Genomic DNA, 26,871 nt, shown 5'->3' on the forward strand with positions numbered 1-26,871 from the left:
ACCATGGGTCAGACACTTCTCACTAATTGCCAGGGGCCAGACACTTCTCTCTAATTACCAGGGGTCAGATACTTCTCACTAATTACCAGTCGTCAGACACTTCTCTCTAATTACCAGGGCTCAGACACTTCTCTCTAATTACCAAGGGTCAGACACTTCCCTCTAATTACCAGTGGTCAGACACTTCCCTCTAATTACCATGGGTCAAACACTTCTCACTAATTACCAGGGGTCAGACACTTCTCTCTAATTACCAGCCGTCAGACACTTCTCTCTAATTACCAGGGGTCAGACACTTCTCACTAATTACCAGGGGTCAGACACTTCTCTCTAATTACCAGGGGTCAGACACTTCCCTCTAATTACCAGGGGTCAGACACTTCTCACTAATTACCAGAGAGGGGGGTCAGACACTTCTCACTGATTACCAGGGGTCAGACAATTCTCACTAATTACCAGCCGTCAGACACTTCTCTCTAATTACCAGGGGTCAGAAACTTCCCTCTAATTACCAGGGGTCAGACACTTCTCACTAATTACCAGGGGTCAGACACTTCTCTCTAATTACCAGGGGTCAGACACTTCTCTCTCATTACCAAGGGTCAGATAGTTCCCTCTAATTACCAGGGGTCAGACAATTCTCTATAATTTACAGGGGCCAGACACTTCTCACTAATTACCAGGGGTCAGACACTTCCCTCTAATTACCAGGGGTCAGACACTTCTCTCTAATTACCATGGGTCAGACACTTCTCACTAATTACCAGGGGCCAGACACTTCTCACTAATTACCAGGGGTCAGACACTTCCCTCTAATTGCCAGGGGTCCGACACTTTTCTGGAATTTCCAGCTTGCAGACACTTCTCACTAACTACCAGGGGCCAGACACTTTTCTCTAATTACCAGGGTTCAGACACTTCTCTCTAATTACCATAGGTCAGACACTTCCCTCTAATTTCCAGGGGTCAGACACTTCCCTCCAATTAACCGGGGTCAGACACTTCTCTCTAATTACCAGGGGTCAGACACTTCCCTCTAATTACCAGGGGTCAGACACTTCCCTCCAATTACCAGGGGTCAGACACTTCTCTCTAATTACCAGGGATCAGACACTTCTCACTAATTACCAGGGGTCAGACACTTCCCTCTAATTACCAAAGGTCAGACAATTTTTTCTAATTACCAGGGGTCAGAAACTTCCCTCTAATTAGCAGGGGTCAGACACTTCTCACTAATTACCAGAGGTCACACACTTCTCTCTAATTACCAGGGGTCAGAGACTTCTCTCTAATTGCCAGGGTTCAGACACTTCCCTCGAATTACCAGGGGTCAGACACTTCTCTCTAATTACCAGGGGTCAGACGCTTCCCGCTAATTACCAGGGGTCAGATACTTCCCTCTAATTACCAGTGGTCAGACACTTCGCACTAATTACCAGGGGTCAGACACTTCTCTCTAATTACCAGGGGTCAGACACTTCTCACTAATTACCAGGGGTCAGACACTTCCCTCTAATTACCAGGGGTCAGACACTTCTCTCTAATTACCAGGGGTCAGACACTTCTCACTAATTACCAGGGGTCAGACACTACCCTCTAATTACAAGGGGTCAGACACTTCTCACCAATTACCAGGGGTCAGACACTTCTCTCTAATTACCAGGGGTCAAACATTTCAATCTAATTACCAGGGGTCATACACTTCTCACTAATTACCAGGTGTCAGACACTACCCTCTAATTAAAGGGGTCAGACACTTCTCACCAATTACCAGGGGTCAGACACTTCTCTCTAATTACCAGGGGTCAGACACTTCCCTCTAATTACCAGGGGTCAGACACTTCTCACTAATTACCAGGGGTCAGACACTTCCCTCTAATTACCAGGGGTCAAACATTTCACTCTAATTACCAGGGGTCATACACTTCCCTCTAATTACCAGGGGTCAGACACTTCCCTCTAATTACCAGGGGTCAGACACTTCTCTCAAATTACCAGCCGTCAAACACTTCTCACTAATTACCAGGGGTCAGACACTTCCCTCTAATTACCAGGGGTCAGACACTTCTCACTAATTATCAGAGAGGGGGGTCAGACACTTCTCTCTAATTACCAGGGGTCAGACACTTCTCACTAATTACCAGCCGTCAGACACTTCTCTCTAATTACCAGGGCTCAGACACTTCTCTCTAATTACCAAGGGTCAGACACTTCCCTCTAATTACCAGTGGTCAGACACTTCTCTCTCATTACCAGGGGTCAGACACTTCTCACTAATTACCAGCCGTCAGACACTTCTCACTAATTACCAGAGAGGGGGGTCAGACACTTCTCTCTAATTACCAGGGGTCAGATACATCCCTCTAATTACCAGGGGTCAGACACTTCTCACTAATTACCAGGGGTCTGACACTTCTCTCCAATTACCAGGGGTCAGACACTTCTCTCCAATTACCAGGGGTCAGACACTTCTCTCTCATTACCAAGGGTCAGATAGTTCCCTCTAATTACCAGGGGTCAGATACTTCTCTCTAATTACCAGCCGTCAGACACTTCCCTCTAATTACCAGGGGTCAGACACTTCGCACTAATTACCAGAGAGGGGGGTCAGACACTTCTCTCTAATTACCAGGGGTCAGACACTTCTCACTAATTACCAGCCGTCAGACACTTCTCTCTGATTACCAGGGGTCAGACACTTCTCACTAATTCCCCGGGGTCAGACACTTCCCTCTAATTACCAGGGGTCAGACACTTCTCACTAATTACCAGGGGTCAGACACTTCTCTCTAATTACCAGCCGTCAGACACTACTCTCTAATTACCAGGGGGCAGACACTTCCCTCTAATTACCAGGGGTCAGACACTTCTCACTCAATACCAAGGTTCAGATAGTTCCCTCGAATTAGCAGGGGTGAGACAATTCTCTCTAATTACCAGGGGCCAGACACTTCTCACTAATTACCAGGGGTGAGACACTTCCCTCTAATTACCAGGGGTCAGACACTTCCCTCTAATTACCAGGGGTCAGACACTTCTCTCTAATTACCAGGGGCCAGACACTTCCCTCCAATTACCATGGGTCAGACACTTCTCACTAATTACCAGGGGCCAGACACTTCTCTCTAATTACCAGCCGTCAGACACTTCTCTCTAATTACCAGGGGTCAGACACTTCTCACTAATTACCAGCCGTCAGACACTTCCCTCTAATTACCAGGGGTCAGACACTTCCCTCTAATTACCAGGGGTCAGACACTTCTCTCTAATTACCAGGGGCCAGACACTTCCCTCTAATTACCATGGGTCAAACACTTCTCACTAATTACCAGGGGCCAGACACTTCTCTCTAATTACCAGCCGTCAGACACTTCTCTCTAATTACCAGGGGTCAGACACTTCTCACTAATTACCAGCCATCAGACACTTCTCTCTAATTCCCAGGGGTCAGACACTTCCCTCTATTTACCAGGGGTCAGACACTTCTCACTAATTACCAGGGAGGGGGGTCAGACACTTCTCTCTAATTACCAGGGGTCAGACACTTCTCACTAATTACCAGCCGTCAGACACTTCTCTCTAATTACCAGGGGTCAGACACTTCTCTCTAATTACCAGGGGTCAGACACTTCCCTCTAATTACCAGTGGTCAGACACTTCTCTCTAATTACCAGGAGTCAGACACTTCTCTGTAATTACCAGGGGTCAGACACTTCCCTCTATTTACCAGGGATCAGACACTTCCCTCTAATTACCAGGGGTCAGACACTTCTCACTAATTACCAAGGGTCAGATAGTTCCCTCTAATTACCAGGGGTGAGACACTTCTCTATAATTACCAGGGGCCAGACACTTCTCACTAATTACCAGGGGTCAGACACTTCCCTCTAATTACCAGGGGTCAGACACTTCCCTCTAATTACCAGGGGTCAGACACTTCTCTCTAATTACGAGGGGCCAGACACTTCCCTCTAATTACCATGGGCCAGACACTTCTCACTAATTACCAGGGGCCAGACACTTCTCACTCATTACCAGGGGTCAGACACTTCCCTCTAATTGCCAGGGGTCAGACACTTTTCTCGAATTACCAGCTTGCAGACACTTCTCACTAATTACCAGGGGCCAGACACTTTTCTCTAATTACCAGGGTTCAGACACTTCTCTCTAATTACCATAGGTCAGACACTTCCCTCTAATTACCAGGGGTCAGACACTTCCCTCCAATTAACCGGGGTCAGACACTTCCCTCTAATTACCAGTGGTCAGACACTTCTCTCTCATTACCAGGGGTCAGACACTTCTCTCTAATTACCAGGGGTCAGACACTTCCCTCCAATTACCAGGGGTCAGACACTTCTCACTAATTACCAGGGGTCAGACACTTCTCTCTAATTACCCGGGGTCATACACTTCTCACTAATTCCCCGGGGTCAGACACTTCCCTCTAATTACCAGGGGTCAGACACTTCTCACTAATTACCAGGGGTCAGACACTTCTCACTCAATAGCAAGGTTCAGATAGTTCCCTCGAATTAGCAGGGGTCAGACAATTCTCTCTAATTACCAGGGGCCAGACACTTCTCACTAATTACCAGGGTTGAGACACTTCCCTCTAATTACCAGGGGTCAGACACTTCCCTCTAATTACCAGGGGTCAGATACTTCTCTCTAATTACCAGGGGCCAGACACTTCCCTCTAATTACCATGGGTCAGACACTTCTCACTAATTACCAGGGGCCAGACACTTCTCTCTAATTACCAGCCGTCAGACACTTCTCTCTAATTACCAGGGGTCAGACACTTCTCACTAATTACCAGCCGTCAGACACTTCTCTCTAATTACCAGGGGTCAGACACTTCCCTCTAATTACCAGGGGTCAGACACTTCCCTCTAATTACCAGGGGTCAGACACTTCCCTCTAAATACCATGGGTCAAACACTTCTCATAATTACCAGGGGCCAGACACATCTCTCAAATTACCAGCCGTCAGACACTTCTCTCTAATTACCAGGGGTCAGACACTTCTCACTAATTACCAGCCATCAGACACTTCCCTCTAATTACCAGGGGTCAGACACTTCCCTCTAATTACCATGGGTCAAACACTTCCCTCTAATTAACATGGGTCAGACACTTCTCACTAATTACCAGGGGCCAGACACTTCTCTCGAATTACCTGCCGTCAGACACTTCTCTCTAATTACCAGGGGTCAGACACTTCTCACTAATTACCAGCCGTCAGACACTTCTCTCTAATTACCAGGGGTCAGACACTTCCCTCTAATTACCAGGGGTCAGATACTTCTCTCTAATTGCAAGGGGTCAGACACTTCCCTCTAATTACCAGCGGTCAGACACTTCTCTCTAATTACCAGGAGTCAGACACTTCTCTCAAATTACCAGGGGTCAGACACTTCCCTCTAATTACCAGTGGTCAGACACTTCTCTCTCATTACCAGGGGTCAGACACTTCTCTCTAATTACCAGGAGTCAGACACTTCTCTGTAATTACCAGGGGTCAGACACTTCCCTCTAATTACCAGGGGTCAGACACTTCCCTCTAATTACCAGGGGTCAGACACTTCTCACTAATTACCAAGGGTCAGATAGTTCCCTCTAATTACCAGGGGTCAGACACTTCTCTCTAATTACCAGGGGCCAGACACTTCCCTCCAATTACCATGGGTCAGACACTTCTCACTAATTACCAGGGGCCAGACACTTCTCTCTAATTACCAGCCGTCAGACACTTCTCTCTAATTACCAGGGGTCAGACACTTCTCACTAATTACCAGCCGTCAGACACTTCCCTCTAATTACCAGGGGTCAGACACTTCCCTCTAATTACCAGGGGTCAGACACTTCTCTCTAATTACCAGGGGCCAGACACTTCCCTCTAATTACCATGGGTCAAACACTTCTCACTAATGACCAGGGGCCAGACACTTCTCTCTAATTACCAGCCGTCAGACACTTCTCTCTAATTACCAGGGGTCAGACACTTCTCACTAATTACCAGCCATCAGACACTTCTCTCTAATTCCCAGGGGTCAGACACTTCCCTCTAATTACCAGGGGTCAGACACTTCTCACTAATTACCAGGGAGGGGGGTCAGACACTTCTCTCTAATTACCAGGGGTCAGACACTTCTCACTAATTACCAGCCGTCAGACACTTCTCTCTAATTACCAGGGGTCAGACACTTCTCTCTAATTACCAGGGGTCAGACACTTCCCTCTAATTACCAGTGGTCAGACACTTCTCTCTAATTACCAGGAGTCAGACACTTCTCTGTAATTACCAGGGGTCAGACACTTCCCTCTAATTACCAGGGATCAGACACTTCCCTCTAATTACCAGGGGTCAGACACTTCTCACTAATTACCAAGGGTCAGATAGTTCCCTCTAATTACCAGGGGTGAGACACTTCTCTATAATTACCAGGGGCCAGACACTTCTCACTAATTACCAGGGGTCAGACACTTCCCTCTAATTACCAGGGGTCAGACACTTCCCTCTAATTACCAGGGGTCAGACACTTCTCTCTAATTACGAGGGGCCAGACACTTCCCTCTAATTACCATGGGCCAGACACTTCTCACTAATTACCAGGGGCCAGACACTTCTCACTCATTACCAGGGGTCAGACACTTCCCTCTAATTGCCAGGGGTCAGACACTTTTCTCGAATTACCAGCTTGCAGACACTTCTCACTAATTACCAGGGGCCAGACACTTTTCTCTAATTACCAGGGTTCAGACACTTCTCTCTAATTACCATAGGTCAGACACTTCCCTCTAATTACCAGGGGTCAGACACTTCCCTCCAATTAACCGGGGTCAGACACTTCCCTCTAATTACCAGTGGTCAGACACTTCTCTCTCATTACCAGGGGTCAGACACTTCTCTCTAATTACCAGGGGTCAGACACTTCCCTCCAATTACCAGGGGTCAGACACTTCTCACTAATTACCAGGGGTCAGACACTTCTCTCTAATTACCCGGGGTCATACACTTCTCACTAATTCCCCGGGGTCAGACACTTCCCTCTAATTACCAGGGGTCAGACACTTCTCACTAATTACCAGGGGTCAGACACTTCTCACTCAATAGCAAGGTTCAGATAGTTCCCTCGAATTAGCAGGGGTCAGACAATTCTCTCTAATTACCAGGGGCCAGACACTTCTCACTAATTACCAGGGTTGAGACACTTCCCTCTAATTACCAGGGGTCAGACACTTCCCTCTAATTACCAGGGGTCAGATACTTCTCTCTAATTACCAGGGGCCAGACACTTCCCTCTAATTACCATGGGTCAGACACTTCTCACTAATTACCAGGGGCCAGACACTTCTCTCTAATTACCAGCCGTCAGACACTTCTCTCTAATTACCAGGGGTCAGACACTTCTCACTAATTACCAGCCGTCAGACACTTCTCTCTAATTACCAGGGGTCAGACACTTCCCTCTAATTACCAGGGGTCAGACACTTCCCTCTAATTACCAGGGGTCAGACACTTCCCTCTAAATACCATGGGTCAAACACTTCTCATAATTACCAGGGGCCAGACACATCTCTCAAATTACCAGCCGTCAGACACTTCTCTCTAATTACCAGGGGTCAGACACTTCTCACTAATTACCAGCCATCAGACACTTCCCTCTAATTACCAGGGGTCAGACACTTCCCTCTAATTACCATGGGTCAAACACTTCCCTCTAATTAACATGGGTCAGACACTTCTCACTAATTACCAGGGGCCAGACACTTCTCTCGAATTACCTGCCGTCAGACACTTCTCTCTAATTACCAGGGGTCAGACACTTCTCACTAATTACCAGGGGTCAGACACTTCCCTCTAATTACCAGGGGTCAGATACTTCTCTCTAATTGCAAGGGGTCAGACACTTCCCTCTAATTACCAACGGTCAGACACTTCTCTCTAATTACCAGGAGTCAGACACTTCTCTCAAATTACCAGGGGTCAGACACTTCCCTCTAATTACCAGTGGTCAGACGCTTCTCTCTCATTACCAGGGGTCAGACACTTCTCTCTAATTACCAGGAGTCAGACACTTCTCTGTAATTACCAGGGGTCAGACACTTCCCTCTAAATACCATGGGTCAAACACTTCTCATAATTACCAGGGGCCAGACACATCTCTCAAATTACCAGCCGTCAGACACTTCTCTCTAATTACCAGGGGTCAGACACTTCTCACTAATTACCAGCCATCAGACACTTCCCTCTAATTACCAGGGGTCAGACACTTCCCTCTAATTACCATGGGTCAAACACTTCCCTCTAATTAACATGGGTCAGACACTTCTCACTAATTACCAGGGGCCAGACACTTCTCTCGAATTACCTGCCGTCAGACACTTCTCTCTAATTACCAGGGGTCAGACACTTCTCACTAATTACCAGGGGTCAGACACTTCCCTCTAATTACCAGGGGTCAGATACTTCTCTCTAATTGCAAGGGGTCAGACACTTCCCTCTAATTACCAACGGTCAGACACTTCTCTCTAATTACCAGGAGTCAGACACTTCTCTCAAATTACCAGGGGTCAGACACTTCCCTCTAATTACCAGTGGTCAGACGCTTCTCTCTCATTACCAGGGGTCAGACACTTCTCTCTAATTACCAGGAGTCAGACACTTCTCTGTAATTACCAGGGGTCAGACACTTCCCTCTAATTACCAGGGGTCAGACACTTCCCTCTAATTACCAGGGGTCAGACACTTCTCACTAATTACCAAGGGTCAGATAGTTCCCTCTAATTACCAGGGGTCAGACACTTCTCTATAATTACCAGGGGCCAGACACTTCTCACTAATTACCAGGGGTCAGACACTTCCCTCTAATTACCAGGGGTCAGACACTTCCCTCTAATTACCAGGGGTCAGACACTTCTCTCTAATTACCAGGGGCCAGACACTTCCCTCTAATTACCATGGGTCAGACACTTCTCACTAATTACCAGGGGCCAGACACTTCTCACTAATTACCTGGGGTCAGACACTTCCCTCTAATTGCCAGGGGTCAGACACTTTTCTCGAATTACCAGCTTGCAGACACTTCTCACTAATTACCAGGGGCCAGACACTTTTCTCTAATTACCACGGTTCAGACACTTCTCTCTAATTACCATAGGTCAGACACTTCCCTCTAATTACCAGGGGTCAGACACTTCCCTCCAATTAACCGGGGTCAGACACTTCTCTCTAATTACCAGGGGTCAGACACTTCCCTCTAATTAGCAGGGGTCAGACACTTCCCTCTAATTACCAGGGGTCAGACACTTCTCTCTAATTACCAGGGATCAGACACTTCTCACTAATTACCAGGGGTCAGACACTTCCCTCTAATTACCAGAGGTCAGACAATTCTTTCTAATTACCAGGGGTCAGACACTTCCCTCTAATTAGCAGGGGTCAGACACTTCTCACTAATTACCAGAGGTCACACACTTCTCTCTAATTACCAGGGGTCAGAGACTTTTCTCTAATTACCAGGGGTCAGACACTTCCCTCGAATTACCAGGGGTCAGACATTTCTCTCTAATTACCAGGGGTCAGACGCTTCCCTCTAATTACCAGGGGTCAGACACTTCCCTCTAATTACCAGTGGTCAGACACTTCCCACTAATTACCAGGGGTCAGACACTTCTCTCTAATTACCAGGGGTCAGACACTTCTCACTAATTACCAGGGGTCAGACACTTCCCTCTAATTACCAGGGGGTCAGACAATTCTCTCTAATTACCAGGGGTCAGACACTTCTCACTAATTACCAGGGGTCAGACACTACCCTCTAATTACAAGGGGTCAGACACTTCTCACTAATTACCAGGGGTCAGACACTTCTCTCTAATTACCAGGGGTCAGACACTTCTCACTAATTACCAGGGGTCAGACACTTCCCTCTAATTACCAGTGGTCAGACACTTCTCTCTAATTATCAGGGGTCAGACACTTCTCACTAATTACCAGCCATCAGACACTTCTCTCTAATTCCCAGGGGTCAGACACTTCCCTCTAATTACCAGGGGTCAGACACTTCTCACTAATTACCAGAGGTCACACACTTCTCTCTAATTACCAGGGGTCAGACACTTCTCACTAATTACCAGCCGTCAGACACTTCTCTCTAATTACCAGGGGTCAGACACTTCTCTCTAATTACCAGGGGTCAGACGCTTCCCTCTAATTACCAGTGGTCAGACACTTCTCTCTCATTACCAGGGGTCAGACAATTCTCTCTAATTACCAGGAGTCAGACACTTCTCTGTAATTACCAGGGGTCAGACACTTCCCTCTAATTACCAGGGGTCAGACACTTCCCTCTAATTACCAGGGGTCAGACACTTCTCACTAATTACCAAGGGTCAGATAGTTCCCTCTAATTGCCAGGGGTCAGACACTTCTCTATAATTACCAGGGGTCAGACACTTCCCTCTAATTACCAGGGGTCAGACACTTCCCTCTAATTACCAGGGGTCAGACACTTCTCTCTAATTACCAGGGGCCAGACACTTCCCTCTAATTACCATGGGTCAGACACTTCTCACTAATTACCAGGGGCCAGACACTTCTCACTAATTACCAGGGGTCAGACACTTCCCTCTAATTGCCAGGGGTGAGACACTTTTCTCGAATTACCAGCTTGTAGACACTTCTCACTAATTACCAGGGGCCAGACACTTTTCTCTAATTACCAGGGTTCAGACACTTCTCTCTAATTACCAGGGGTCAGACGCTTCCCTCTAATTACCAGTGGTCAGACACTTCTCTCTCATTACCAGGGGTCAGACAATTCTCTCTAATTACCAGGGGTCAGACACTTCCCTCTAATTACCAGGGGTCAGACACTTCTCTCTAATTACCAGGGATCAGACACTTCTCACTAATTACCAGGGGTCAGACACTTCCCTCTAATTACCAGAGGTCAGACAATTCTTTCTAATTACCAGGGGTCAGAAACTTCCCTCTAATTAGCAGGGGTCAGACACTTCTCACTAATTACCAGAGGTCACACACTTCTCTCTAATTACCAGGGGTCAGAGACTTCTCTCTAATTACCAGGGGTCAGACACTTCCCTCGAATTACCAGGGGTCAGACATTTCTCTCTAATTACCAGGGGTCAGACGCTTCCCTCTCATTAGCAGGGGTGAGACACTTCCCTCTAATTACCAGTGGTCAGACACTTCCCACTAATTACCAGGGGTCAGACACTTCTCTCTAATTACCAGGGGTCAGACACTTCTCACTAATTACCAGGGGTCAGACACTTCCCTCTAATTACCAGGTGTCAGATACTTCTCTCTAATTACCAGGGGTCAGACACTTCTCACTAATTTCCAGGGGTCAGACACTTCTCACTAATTACCAGGGGTCAGACACTTCTCTCTAATTACCAGGGGTCAGACACTTCTCACTAATTACCAGGGGTCAGACACTTCTCACTAATTACCAGGGGTCAGACACTTCCCTCTAATTACCAGGGGTCAGACACTTCTCACTAATTACCAGGGGTCAGACACTTCCCTCTAATTACCAGGAGTCAAACATTTCACTCTAATTACCAGGGGTCAGACACTTCCCTCTAATTACCAGGGGTCAGACACTTCCCTCTAATTACCAGGGGTCAGACACTTCTCTCTAATTACCAGGGGTCAGTCACTTCTCACGAAACACCAGGGGTCAGACACTTCTCTCTAATTACCAGGGGTCAGACACTTCTCACTAATTACCAGCCGTCAGACACTTCTCACTAATTACCAGCCGTCAGACACTTCTCTCTAATTACCAGGGCTCAGACACTTCTCTCTAATTACCAAGGGTCAGACACTTCCCTCTAATTACCAGTGGTCAGACACTTCTCTCTCATTACCAGGGGTCAGACACTTCTCTCTAATTACCAGGGGTAAGACATATCTCTGTAATTACCAGGGGTCAGACACTTCCCTCTAATTACCAGGGGTCAGACACTTCCCTCTAATTACCAGGTGTCAGACACTTCTCACTAGTTCGCAGGGGTCAGACACTTCTCTCTAATTACCAGGGGTCAGATACTTCCCTCCAATTAACCGGGGTCAGACACTTCTCTCTAATTACCAGGGGTCAGATACTTCCCTCTAATTACCAGGGGTCAGACACTTCTCACTAATTACCAGGGGTCTGACACTTCTCTCTAATTACCAGGGGTCAGACACTTCCCTCCAATTACCAGGGGTCAGACACTTCTCTCTCATTACCAAGGGTCAGATAGTTCCCTCTAATTACCAGGGGTCAGACACTTCTCTCTAATTACCAGGGGCCAGACACTTCTCACTAATTACCAGGGGTCAGACACTTCTCTCTAATTACCAGCCGTCAGACACTTCCCTCTAATTACCAGGGGTCAGACAATTCTCACTAATTACCAGAGAGGGGGGTCAGACACTTCTCTCTAATTACCAGGGGTCAGACACTTCTCACTAATTAGCAGCCGTCAGACACTTCTCTCTAATTACCAGGGGTCAGACACGTCTCTCTAATTACCAGGGGTCTGACACTTCCCTCTAATTACCAGTGGTCAGACACTTCTCTCTCATTACCAGGGGTCAGACACTTCTCTCTAATTACCAGGGGTCAGACACTTCTCTGTAATTACCAGGGGTCAGACACTTCCCTCTAATTACCAGGGGTCAGACACTTCACTCTAATTACCAGGGGTCAGACACTTCTCACTAATTACCAGGGGTCAGACACTTCTCTCTAATTACCAGGGGTCAGACACTTCCCTCCAATTAACCGGGGTCAGACACTTCTCTCTCATTACCAGGGGTCAGACACTTCTCTCTAATTACCAGGGGTCAGACACTTCTCTGTAATTACCAGGGGTCAGACACTTCCCTCTAATTACCAGGGGTCAGACACTTCACTCTAATTACCAGGGGTTAGACACTTCTCACTAATTACCAGGGGTCAGACACTTCTCTCTAATTACCAGCCGTCAGACACTTCTCTCTAATTACCAGGGGTCAGACACTTCTCACTAATTACCAGCCATCAGACACTTCTCTCTAATTCCCAGGGGTCAGACACTTCCCTCTAATTACCAGGGGTCAGACACTTCTCACTAATTACCAGGGAGGGGGGTCAGACACTTCTCTGTAATTACCAGGGGTCAGACACTTCTCACTAATTACCAGCCGTCAGACACTTCTCTCTAATTACCAGGGGTCAGACACTTCTCTGTAATTACCAGGGGTCAGACACTTCTCACTAATTACCAGCCGTCAGACACTTCTCTCTAATTACCAGGGGTCAGACACTTCTCTCTAATTACCAGGGGTCAGACACTTCTCTGTAATTACCAGGGGTCAGACACTTCCCTCTAATTACCAGGGGTCAGACACTTCCCTCTAATTACCAGGGGTCAGACACTTCTCACTAATTACCAAGGGTCAGATAGTTCCCTCTAATTACCAGGGGTCAGACACTTCTCTATAATTACCAGGGGCCAGACACTTCTCACTAATTACCAGGGGTCAGACACTTCCCTCTAATTACCAGGGGTCAGACACTTCCCTCTAATTACCAGGGGTCAGACACTTCTCTCTAATTACCAGGGGCCAGACACTTCCCTCTAATTACCATGGGCCAGACACTTCTCACTAATTACCAGGGGCCAGACACTTCTCACTCATTACCAAGGGTCAGACACTTCCCTCTAATTACCATGGGCCAGACACTTCTCACTAATGACCAGGGGTCAGACACTTTTCTCGAATTACCAGCTTGCCGACACTTCTCACTAATTACCAGGGGCCAGACACTTTTCTCTAATTACCAGGGTTCAGACACTTCTCTCTAATTACCATAGGTCAGACACTTCCCTCTAATTACCAGGGATCAGACACTTCCCTCCAATTAACCGGGGTCAGACACTTCCCTCTAATTACCAGGGGTCAGACACTTCTCACTAATTACCAGGGGTCAGACACTTCTCTCTAATTACCCGGGGTCAGACACTTCTCACTAATTCCCCGGGGTCAGACACTTCCCTCTAATTACCAGGGGTCAGACACTTCTCACTAATTACCAGGGGTCAGACACTTCTCACTCAATAGCAAGGTTCAGATAGTTCCCTCGAATTAGCAGGGGTCAGACAATTCTCTCTAATTACCAGGGGCCAGACACTTCTCACTAATTACCAGGGGTCAGATACTTCTCTCTAATTACCAGGGGCCAGACACTTCCCTCTAATTACCATGGGTCAGACACTTCTCACCAATTACCAGGGGCCAGACACTTCTCTCTAATTACCAGCCGTCAAACACTTCTCACTAATTACCAGGGGCCAGACACATCTCTCAAATTACCAGCCGTCAGACACTTCTCTCTAATTACCAGGGGTCAAACACTTCTCACTAATTACCAGCCATCAGACACTTCCCTCTAATTACCAGGGGTCAGACACTTCCCTCTAATTACCATGGGTCAAACACTTCCCTCTAATTAACATGGGTCAGACACTTCTCACTAATTACCAGGGGCCAGACACTTCTCTCTAATTACCTGCCATCAGACACTTCTCTCTAATTACCAGGGGTCAGACACTTCTCACTAATTACCAGCCGTCAGACACTTCTCTCTAATTACCAGGGGTCAGACACTTCCCTCTAATTACCAGGGGTCAGATACTTCTCTCTAATTACCAGGGGTCAGACACTTCCCTCTAATTACCAGGGGTCAGACACTTCTCTCTAATTACCAGGAGTCAGACACTTCTCTCAAATTACCAGGGGTCAGACACTTCCCTCTAATTACCAGTGGTCAGACACTTCTCTCTCATTACCAGGGGTCAGACACTTCTCTCTAATTACCAGGAGTCAGACACTTCTCTGTAATTACCAGGGGTCAGACACTTCTCTCTCATTACCAGGGGTCAGACACTTCCCTCTAATTACCAGGGGTCAGACACTTCTCACTAATTACCAAGGGTCAGATAGTTCCCGCTAATTACCAGGGGTCAGACACTTCTCTATAATTACCAGGGGCCAGACACTTCTCACTAATTACCAGGGGTCAGACACTTCCCTCTAATTACCAGGGGTCAGACACTTCCCTCTAATTACCAGGGGTCAGACACTTCTCTCTAATTACCAGGGGCCAGACACTTCCCTCTAATTACCATGGGTCAGACACTTCTCACTAATTACCAGGGGCCAGACACTTCTCACTAATTACCAGGGGTCAGACACTTCCCTCTAATTGCCAGGGGTCAGACACTTTTCTCGAATTACCAGCTTGCAGACACTTCTCACTAATTACCAGGGGCCAGACACTTTTCTCTAATTACCAGGGTTCAGACACTTCTCTCTAATTACCATAGGTCAGACACTTCCCTCTAATTACCAGGGGTCAGACACTTCCCTCCAATTAACCGGGGTCAGACACTTCTCACACTGACCTCTAATTACCAGGGGTCAGACACTTCCCTCTAATTAGCAGGGGTCAGACACTTCTCTCTAATTACCAGGGATCAGACACTTCTCACTAATTACCAGGGGTCAGACACTTCCCTCTAATTACCAGAGGTCAGACAATTCTTTCTAATTACCAGGGGTCAGACACTTCCCTCTAATTAGCAGGGGTCAGACACTTCTCACTAATTACCAGAGGTCACACACTTCTCTCTAATTACCAGGGGTCAGAGACATTTCTCTAATTACCAGGGGTCAGACACTTCCCTCGAATTACCAGGGGTCAGACATTTATCTCTAATTACCAGGGGTCAGACGCTTCCCTCTAATTACCAGCGGTCAGACACTTCCCTCTAATTACCAGTGGTCAGACACTTCCCACTAATTACCAGGGGTCAGACGTTTCTCTCTAATTACCAGGGGTCAGACACTTCTCACTTATTACCAGGGGTCAGACACTTCCCTCTAATTACCAGGGGTCAGACAATTCTCTCTAATTACCAGGGGTCAGACACTTCTCACTAATTACCAGGGGTCAGACACTACCCTCTAATTACAAGGGGTCAGACACTTCTCACTAATTACCAGGGGTCAGACACTTCTCTCTCATTACCAGGGGTCAGACACTTCTCACTAATTACCAGGGGTCAGACACTTCTCACTAATTACCAGGGGTCAGACACTTCCCTCTAATTACCAGTGGTCAGACACTTCTCTCTAATTATCAGGGGTCAGACACTTCTCACTAATTACCAGCCATCAGACACTTCTCTCTAATTCCCAGGGGTCAGACACTTCCCTCTAATTACCAGGGGTCAGACACTTCTCACTAATTACCAGAGGTCACACACTTCTCTCTAATTACCAGGGGTCAGACACTTCTCACTAATTACCAACCGTCAGACACTTCTCTCTAATTACCAGGGGTCAGACACTTCTCTCTAATTACCAGGGGTCAGACGCTTCCCTCTAATTACCAGTGGTCAGACACTTCTCTCTCATTACCAGGGGTCAGACACTTCTCTCTAATTACCAAGGGTCAGATAGTTCCCTCTAATTACCAGGGGTCAGACACTTCTCTATAATTACCAGGGGTCAGACACTTCCCTCTAATTACCAGGGGTCAGACACTTCCCTCTAATTACCAGGGGTCAGACACTTCTCTCTAATTACCAGGGGCCAGACACTTCCCTCTAATTACCATGGGTCAGACACTTCTCACTAATTACCAGGGGCCAGACACTTCTCACTAAGTACCAGGGGTCAGACACTTCCCTCTGATTGCCAGGGGTGAGACACTTTTCTCGAATTACCAGCTTGTAGACACTTCTCACTAATTACCAGGGGCCAGACACTTTTCTCTAATTACCAGGGTTCAGACACTTCTCTCTAATTACCATAGGTCAGACACTTCCCTCTAATTACCAGGGGTCAGACACTTCCCTCCAATTAACCGGGGTCAGACACTTCTCTCTAATTACCAGGGGTCAGACACTTCCCTCTAATTACCAGGGGTCAGACACTTCTCTCTAATTACCAGGGATCAGACACTTCTCACTAATTACCAGGGGTCAGACACTTCCCTCTAATTACCAGAGGTCAGACAATTCTTTCTAATTACCAGGGGTCAGACACTTCCCTCTAATTAGCAGGGGTCAGACACTTCTCACTAATTACCAGAGGTCACACACTTCTCTCTAATTACCAGGGGTCAGAGACTTCTCTCTAATTACCAGGGGTCAGACACTTCCCTCGAATTACCAGGGGTCAGACATTTCTCTCTAATTACCAGGGGTCAGACGCTTCCCTCTCATTACCAGGGGTGAGACACTTCCCTCTAATTACCAGTGGTCAGACACTTCCCACTAATTACCAGGGGTCAGACACTTCTCTCTAATTACCAGGGGTCAGACACTTCTCACTAATTACCAGGGGTCAGACACTTCCCTCTAATTACCAGGTGTCAGATACTTCTCTCTAATTACCAGGGGTCAGACACTTCTCACTAATTTCCAGGGCTCAGACACTTCTCACTAATTACCAGGGGTCAGACACTTCTCTCTAATTAGCAGGGGTCAGACACTTCTCACTAATTACCAGGGGTCTGACACTTCTCACTAATTACCAGGGGTCAGACACTTCCCTCTAATTACCAGGGGTCAAACATTTCACTCTAATTACCAGGGGTCAGACACTTCCCTCTAATTACCAGGGGTCAGACACTTCCCTCTAATTACCAGGGGTCAGACACTTCTCTCTAATTACCAGGGGTCAGTCACTTCTCACGAAACACCAGGGGTCAGACACTTCTCTCTAATTACCAGGGGTCAGACACTTCTCACTAATTACCAGCCGTCAGACACTTCTCTCTAATTACCAGGGCTCAGACACTTCTCTCTAATTACCAAGGGTCAGACACTTCCCTCTAATTACCAGTGGTCAGACACTTCTCTCTCATTACCAGCGGTCAGACACTTCTCTCTAATTACCAGGGGTCAGACACTTCCCTCTAATTACCAGGGGTCAGACACTTCCCTCTAATTACCAGGTGTCAGACACTTCTCACTAGTTCGCAGGGGTCAGACACTTCTCTCTAATTACCAGGGGTCAGATACTTCCCTCCAATTAACCGGGGTCAGACACTTCTCTCTAATTACCAGGGGTCAGATACTTCCCTCCAATTAACCGGGGTCAGACACTTCTCTCTAATTACCAGGGGTCAGATACTTCCCTCTAATTACCAGGGGTCAGACACTTCTCACTAATTACCAGGGGTCTGACACTTCTCTCTAATTACCAGGGGTCAGACACTTCCCTCCAATTACCAGGGGTCAGACACTTCTCTCTCATTACCAAGGGTCAGATAGTTCCCTCTAATTACCAGGGGTCAGACACTTCTCTCTAATTACCAGGGGCCAGACACTTCTCACTAATTACCATGGGTCAGACACTTCTCTCTAATTACCAGCCGTCAGACACTTCCCTCTAATTACCAGGGGTCAGACAATTCTCACTAATTACCAGAGAGGGGGGTCAGACACTTCTCTCTAATTACCAGGGGTCAGACACTTCTCACTAATTACCAGCCGTCAGACACTTCTCTCTAATTACCAGGGGTCAGACACGTCTCTCTAATTACCAGGGGTCTGACACTTCCCTCTCATTACCAGTGGTCAGACACTTCTCTCCCATTACCAGGGGTCAGACACTTCTCTCTAATTACCAGGGGTCAGACACTTCTCTGTAATTACCAGGGGTCAGACACTTCCCTCTAATTACCAGGGGTCAGACACTTCTCTCTAATTACCAGGGGTCAGACACTTCTCACTAATTACCAGCCGTCAGACACTTCTCTCTAATTACCAGGGGTCAGACACTTCTCTCTAATTACCAGGGGTCAGACGCTTCCCTCTAATTACCAGTGGTCAGACACTTCTCTCTCATTACCAGGGGTCAGACACTTCTCTCTAATTACCAGGAGTCAGACACTTTTCTGTAATTACCAGGGGTCAGACACTTCCCTCTAATTACCAGGGGTCAGACACTTCTCACTAATTACCAAGGGTCAGATAGTTCCCTCTAATTACCAGGGGTCAGACACTTCTCTATAATTACCAGGGGTCAGACACTTCCCTCTAATTACCAGGGGTCAGACACGTCTCTCTAATTACCAGGGGTCTGACACTTCCCTCTCATTACCAGTGGTCAGACACTTCTCTCTCATTACCAGGGGTCAGACACTTCTCTCTAATTACCAGGGGTCAGACACTTCTCTGTAATTACCAGGGGTCAGACACTTCCCTCTAATTACCAGGGGTCAGACACTTCTCTCTAATTACCAGGGGTCAGACACTTCTCACTAATTACCAGCCGTCAGACACTTCTCTCTAATTACCAGGGGTCAGACACTTCTCTCTAATTACCAGGGGTCAGACGCTTCCCTCTAATTACCAGTGGTCAGACACTTCTCTCTCATTACCAGGGGTCAGACACTTCTCTCTAATTACCAGGAGTCAGACACTTTTCTGTAATTACCAGGGGTCAGACACTTCCCTCTAATTACCAGGGGTCAGACACTTCCCTCTAATTACCAGTGGTCAGACACTTGTCTCTCATTACCAGCGGTCAGACACTTCTCTCTAATTACCAGGGGTCAGACACTTCCCTCTAATTACCAGGGGTCAGACACTTCCCTCTAATTACCAGGTGTCAGACACTTCTCACTAGTTCGCAGGGGTCAGACACTTCTCTCTAATTACCAGGGGTCAGATACTTCCCTCCAATTAACCGGGGTCAGACACTTCTCTCTAATTACCAGGGGTCAGATACTTCCCTCTAATTACCAGGGGTCAGACACTTCTCACTAATTACCAGGGGTCTGACACTTCTCTCTAATTACCAGGGGTCAGACACTTCCCTCCAATTACCAGGGGTCAGACACTTCTCTCTCATTACCAAGGGTCAGATAGTTCCCTCTAATTACCAGGGGTCAGACACTTCTCTCTAATTACCAGGGGCCAGACACTTCTCACTAATTACCAGGGGTCAGACACTTCTCTCTAATTACCAGCCGTCAGACACTTCCCTCTAATTACCAGGGGTCAGACAATTCTCACTAATTACCAGAGAGGGTGGTCAGACACTTCTCTCTAATTACCAGGGGTCAGACACTTCTCACTAATTACCAGCCGTCAGACACTTCTCTCTAATTACCAGGGGTCAGACACGTCTCTCTAATTACCAGGGGTCTGACACTTCCCTCTCATTACCAGTGGTCAGACACTTCTCTCTCATTACCAGGGGTCAGACACTTCTCTCTAATTACCAGGGGTCAGACACTTCTCTGTAATTACCAGGGGTCAGACACTTCCCTCTAATTACCAGGGGTCAGACACTTCTCTCTAATTACCAGGGGTCAGACACTTCTCACTAATTACCAGCCGTCAGACACTTCTCTCTAATTACCAGGGGTCAGACACTTCTCTCTAATTACCAGGGGTCAGACGCTTCCCTCTAATTACCAGTGGTCAGACACTTCTCTCTCATTACCAGGGGTCAGACACTTCTCTCTAATTACCAGGAGTCAGACACTTTTCTGTAATTACCAGGGGTCAGACACTTCCCTCTAATTACCAGGGGTCAGACACTTCTCACTAATTACCAAGGGTCAGATAGTTCCCTCTAATTACCAGGGGTCAGACACTTCTCTATAATTACCAGGGGTCAGACACTTCCCTCTAATTACCAGGGGTCAGACACTTCTCACTAATTACCAGGGGCCAGACACTTCTCACTAATTACCAGGGGTCAGACACTTCCCTCTGATTGCCAGGGGTGAGACACTTTTCTCGAATCACCAGCTTGTAGACACTTCTCACTAATTACCAGGGGCCAGACACTTTTCTCTAATTACCAGGGTTCAGACACTTCTCTCTAATTACCATAGGTCAGACACTTCCCTCTAATTACCAGGGGTCAGACACTTCCCTCCAATTAACCGGGGTCAGACACTTCTCTCTAATTACCAGGGATCAGACACTTCTCACTAATTACCAGGGGTCAGACACTTCCCTCTAATTACCAGAGGTCAGACAATTCTTTCTAATTACCAGGGGTCAGACACTTCCCTCTAATTAGCAGGGGTCAGACACTTCTCACTAATTACCAGAGGTCACACACTTCTCTCTAATTACCAGGGGTCAGAGACTTCTCTCTAATTACCAGGGGTCAGACACTTCCCTCGAATTACCAGGGGTCAGACATTTCTCTCTAATTACCAGGGGTCAGACGCTTCCCTCTCATTACCAGGGGTGAGACACTTCCCTCTAATTACCAGTGGTCAGACACTTCCCACTAATTACCAGGGGTCAGACACTTCTCTCTAATTACCAGGGGTCAGACACTTCTCACTAATTACCAGGGGTCAGACACTTCCCTCTAATTACCAGGTGTCAGATACTTCTCTCTAATTACCAGGGGTCAGACACTTCTCACTAATTTCCAGGGGTCAGACACTTCTCACTAATTACCAGGGGTCAGACACTTCTCTCTAATTACCAGGGGTCAGACACTTCTCACTAATTACCAGGGGTCAGACACTTCCCTCTAATTACCAGGGGTCAAACATTTCACTCTAATTACCAGGGGTCAGACACTTCCCTCTAATTACCAGGGGTCAGACACTTCCCTCTAATTACCAGGGGTCAGACACTTCTCTCTAATTACCAGGGGTCAGTCACTTCTCACGAAACACCAGGGGTCAGACACTTCTCTCTAATTACCAGGGGTCAGACACTTCTCACTAATTACCAGCCGTCAGACACTTCTCTCTAATTACCAGGGCTCAGACACTTCTCTCTAATTACCAAGGGTCAGACACTTCCCTCTAATTACCAGTGGTCAGACACTTCTCTCTCATTACCAGCGGTCAGACACTTCTCTCTAATTACCAGGGGTAAGACATATCTCTGTAATTACCAGGGGTCAGACACTTCCCTCTAATTACCAGGGGTCAGACACTTCCCTCTAATTACCAGGTGTCAGACACTTCTCACTAGTTCGCAGGGGTCAGACACTTCTCTCTAATTACCAGGGGTCAGATACTTCCCTCCAATTAACCGGGGTCAGACACTTCTCTCTAATTACCAGGGGTCAGATACTTCCCTCTAATTACCAGGGGTCAGACACTTCTCACTAATTACCAGGGGTCTGACACTTCTCTCTAATTACCAGGGGTCAGACACTTCCCTCCAATTACCAGGGGTCAGACACTTCTCTCTCATTACCAAGGGTCAGATAGTTCCCTCTAATTACCAGGGGTCAGACACTTCTCTCTAATTACCAGGGGCCAGACACTTCTCACTAATTACCAGGGGTCAGACACTTCTCTCTAATTACCAGCCGTCAGACACTTCCCTCTAATTACCAGGGGTCAGACAATTCTCACTAATTACCAGAGAGGGGGGTCAGACACTTCTCTCTAATTACCAGGGGTCAGACACTTCTCACTAATTACCAGCCGTCAGACACTTCTCTCTAATTACCAGGGGTCAGACACTTCTCTCTAATTACCAGGGGTCAGATACTTCCCTCTAATTACCAGGGGTCAGACACTTCTCTCTCATTACCAGGGGTCAGACACTTCTCTCTAATTACCAGGGGTCAGACACTTCTCTGTAATTACAAGGGGTCAGACACTTCCCTCTAATTACCAGGGGTCAGACACTTCTCTCTAATTACCAGGGGTCAGACACTTCTCACTAATTACCAGCCGTCAGACACTTCTCTCTAATTACCAGGGGTCAGACACTTCTCTCTAATTACCAGGGGTCAGACGCTTCCCTCTAATTACCAGTGGTCAGACACTTCTCTCTCATTACCAGGGGTCAGACACTTCTCTCTAATTACCAGGAGTCAGACACTTTTCTGTAATTACCAGGGGTCAGACACTTCCCTCTAATTACCAGGGGTCAGACACTTCTCACTAATTACCAAGGGTCAGATAGTTCCCTCTAATTACCAGGGGTCAGACACTTCTCTATAATTACCAGGGGTCAGACACTTCCCTCTAATTACCAGGGGTCAGACACTTCTCACTAATTACCAGGGGCCAGACACTTCTCACTAATTACCAGGGGTCAGACACTTCCCTCTGATTGCCAGGGGTGAGACACTTTTCTCGAATTACCAGCTTGTAGACACTTCTCACTAATTACCAGGGGCCAGACACTTTTCTCTAATTACCAGGGTTCAGACACTTCTCTCTAATTACCATAGGTCAGACACTTCCCTCTAATTACCAGGGGTCAGACACTTCCCTCCAATTAACCGGGGTCAGACACTTCTCTCTAATTACCAGGGATCAGACACTTCTCACTAATTACCAGGGGTCAGACACTTCCCTCTAATTACCAGAGGTCAGACAATTCTTTCTAATTACCAGGGGTCAGACACTTCCCTCTAATTAGCAGGGGTCAGACACTTCTCACTAATTACCAGAGGTCACACACTTCTCTCTAATTACCAGGGGTCAGAGACTTCTCTCTAATTACCAGGGGTCAGACACCTCCCTCGAATTACCAGGGGTCAGACATTTCTCTCTAATTACCAGGGGTCAGACGCTTCCCTCTCATTACCAGGGGTGAGACACTTCCCTCTAATTACCAGTGGTCAGACACTTCCCACTAATTACCAGGGGTCAGACACTTCTCTCTAATTACCAGGGGTCAGACACTTCTCACTAATTACCAGGGGTCAGACACTTCCCTCTAATTACCAGGTGTCAGATACTTCTCTCTAATTACCAGGGGTCAGACACTTCTCACTAATTTCCAGGGGTCAGACACTTCTCACTAATTACCAGGGGTCAGACACTTCTCTCTAATTACCAGGGGTCAGACACTTCTCACTAATTACCAGGGGTCAGACACTTCTCACTAATTACCAGGGGTCAGACACTTCCCTCTAATTACCAGGGGTCAAACATTTCACTCTAATTACCAGGGGTCAGACACTTCCCTCTAATTACCAGGGGTCAGACACTTCCCTCTAATTACCAGGGGTCAGACACTTCTCTCTAATTACCAGGGGTCAGTCACTTCTCACGAAACACCAGGGGTAAGACACTTCTCTCTAATTACCAGGGGTCAGACACTTCTCACTAATTACCAGCCGTCAGACACTTCTCTCTAATTACCAGGGCTCAGACACTTCTCTCTAATTACCAAGGGTCAGACACTTCCCTCTAATTACCAGTGGTCAGACACTTGTCTCTCATTACCAGCGGTCAGACACTTCCCTCTAATTACCAGGGGTCAGACACTTCCCTCTAATTACCAGGTGTCAGACACTTCTCACTAGTTCGCAGGGGTCAGACACTTCTGTCTAATTACCAGGGGTCAGATACTTCCCTCCAATTAACCGGGGTCAGACACTTCTCTCTAATTACCAGGGGTCAGATACTTCCCTCTAATTACCAGGGGTCAGACACTTCTCACTAATTACCAGAGGTCTGACACTTCTCTCTAATTACCAGGGGTCGGACACTTCCCTCCAATTACCAGGGGTCAGACACTTCTCTCTCATTACCAAGGGTCAGATAGTTCCCTCTAATTACCAGGGGTCAGACACTTCTCTCTAATTACCAGGGGCCAGACACTTCTCACTAATTACCAGGGGTCAGACACTTCTCTCTAATTACCAGGGGTCAGACACTTCTCTGTAATTACCAGGGGTCAGACACTTCTCACTAATTACCAGAGAGGGGGGTCAGACACTTCTCTCTAATTACCAGGGGTCAGACACTTCTCACTAATTACCAGCCGTCAGACACTTCTCTCTAATTACCAGGGGTCAGACACTTCTCTCTAATTACCAGGGGTCAGACGCTTCCCTCTAATTACCAGTGGTCAGACACTTCTCTCTCATTACCAGGGGTCAGACACTTCTCTCTAATTACCAGGAGTCAGACACTTTTCTGTAATTACCAGGGGTCAGACACTTCCCTCTAATTACCAGGGGTCAGACACTTCTCACTAATTACCAGGAGTCAGACACTTTTCTGTAATTACCAGGGGTCAGACACTTCTCACTAATTACCAAGGGTCAGATAGTTCCCTCTAATTACCAGGGGTCAGACACTTCCCTCTAATTACCAGGGGTCAGACACTTCTCTCTAATTACCAGGGGTCAGACACTTCTCACTAATTACCAGCCGTCAGACACTTCTCTCTAATTACCAGGGGTCAGACACTTCTCTCTAATTACCAGGGGTCAGACGCTTCCCTCTAATTACCAGTGGTCAGACACTTCTCTCTCATTACCAGGGGTCAGACACTTCTCTCTAATTACCAGGAGTCAGACACTTCTCTCTAATTACCAGGAGTCAGACACTTTTCTGTAATTACCAGGGGTCAGACACTTCCCTCTAATTACCAGGGGTCAGACACTTCTCACTAATTACCAAGGGTCAGATAGTTCCCTCTAATTACCAGGGGTCAGACACTTCCCTCTAATTACCAGGGGTCAGACACTTCCCTCCAATTAACCGGGGTCAGACACTTCTCTCTAATTACCAGGGGTCAGACACTTCCCTCTAATTACCAGGGGTCAGACACTTCTCTCTAATTACCAGGGATCAGACACTTCTCACTAATTACCAGGGGTCAGACACTTCCCTCTAATTACCAGAGGTCAGACAATTCATTCTAATTACCAGGGGTCAGACACTTCCCTCTAATTAGCAGGGGTCAGACACTTCTCACTAATTACCAGAGGTCACACACTTCTCTCTAATTACCAGGGGTCAGAGACTTCTCTCTAATTACCAGGGGTCAGACACTTCCCTCGAATTACCAGGGGTCAGACATTTCTCTCTAATTACCAGGGGTCAGACGCTTCCCTCTCATTACCAGGGGTGAGACACTTCCCTCTAATTACCAGTGGTCAGACACTTCCCACTAATTACCAGGGGTCAGACACTTCTCTCTAATTACCAGGGGTCAGACACTTCTCACTAATTACCAGGGGTCAGACACTTCCCTCTAATTACCAGGTGTCAGATACTTCTCTCTAATTACCAGGGGTCAGACACTTCTCACTAATTTCCAGGGGTCAGACACTTCTCACTAATTACCAGGGGTCAGACACTTCTCTCTAATTACCAGGGGTCAGACACTTCTCACTAATTACCAGGGGTCAGACACTTCCCTCTAATTACCAGGGGTCAGACACTTCTCACTAATTACCAGTGGTCAGACACTTCCCTCTAATTACCAGGGGTCAAACATTTCACTCTAATTACCAGGGGTCAGACACTTCCCTCTAATTACCAGGGGTCAGACACTTCTCTCTAATTACCAGGGGTCAGTCACTTCTCACGAAACACCAGGGGTCAGACACTTCTCTCTAATTACCAGGGGTCAGACACTTCCCTCGAATTACCAGGGGTCAGACATTTCTCTCTAATTACCAGGGGTCAGACGCTTCCCTCTCATTACCAGGGGTGAGACACTTCCCTCTAATTACCAGTGGTCAGACACTTCCCACTAATTACCAGGGGTCAGACACTTCTCTCTAATTACCAGGGGTCAGACACTTCTCACTAATTACCAGGGGTCAGACACTTCCCTCTAATTACCAGGTGTCAGATACTTCTCTCTAATTACCAGGGGTCAGACACTTCTCACTAATTTCCAGGGGTCAGACACTTCTCACTAATTACCAGGGGTCAGACACTTCTCTCTAATTACCAGGGGTCAGACACTTCTCACTAATTACCAGGGGTCAGACACTTCCCTCTAATTACCAGGGGTCAGACACTTCTCACTAATTACCAAGGGTCAGACACTTCCCTCTAATTACCAGGGGTCAAACATTTCACTCTA

Source organism: Pristiophorus japonicus, chromosome 12 (assembly GCF_044704955.1).
Source record: "Pristiophorus japonicus isolate sPriJap1 chromosome 12, sPriJap1.hap1, whole genome shotgun sequence".
In the NCBI taxonomy this organism is placed as follows: domain Eukaryota; kingdom Metazoa; phylum Chordata; class Chondrichthyes; family Pristiophoridae; genus Pristiophorus; species Pristiophorus japonicus.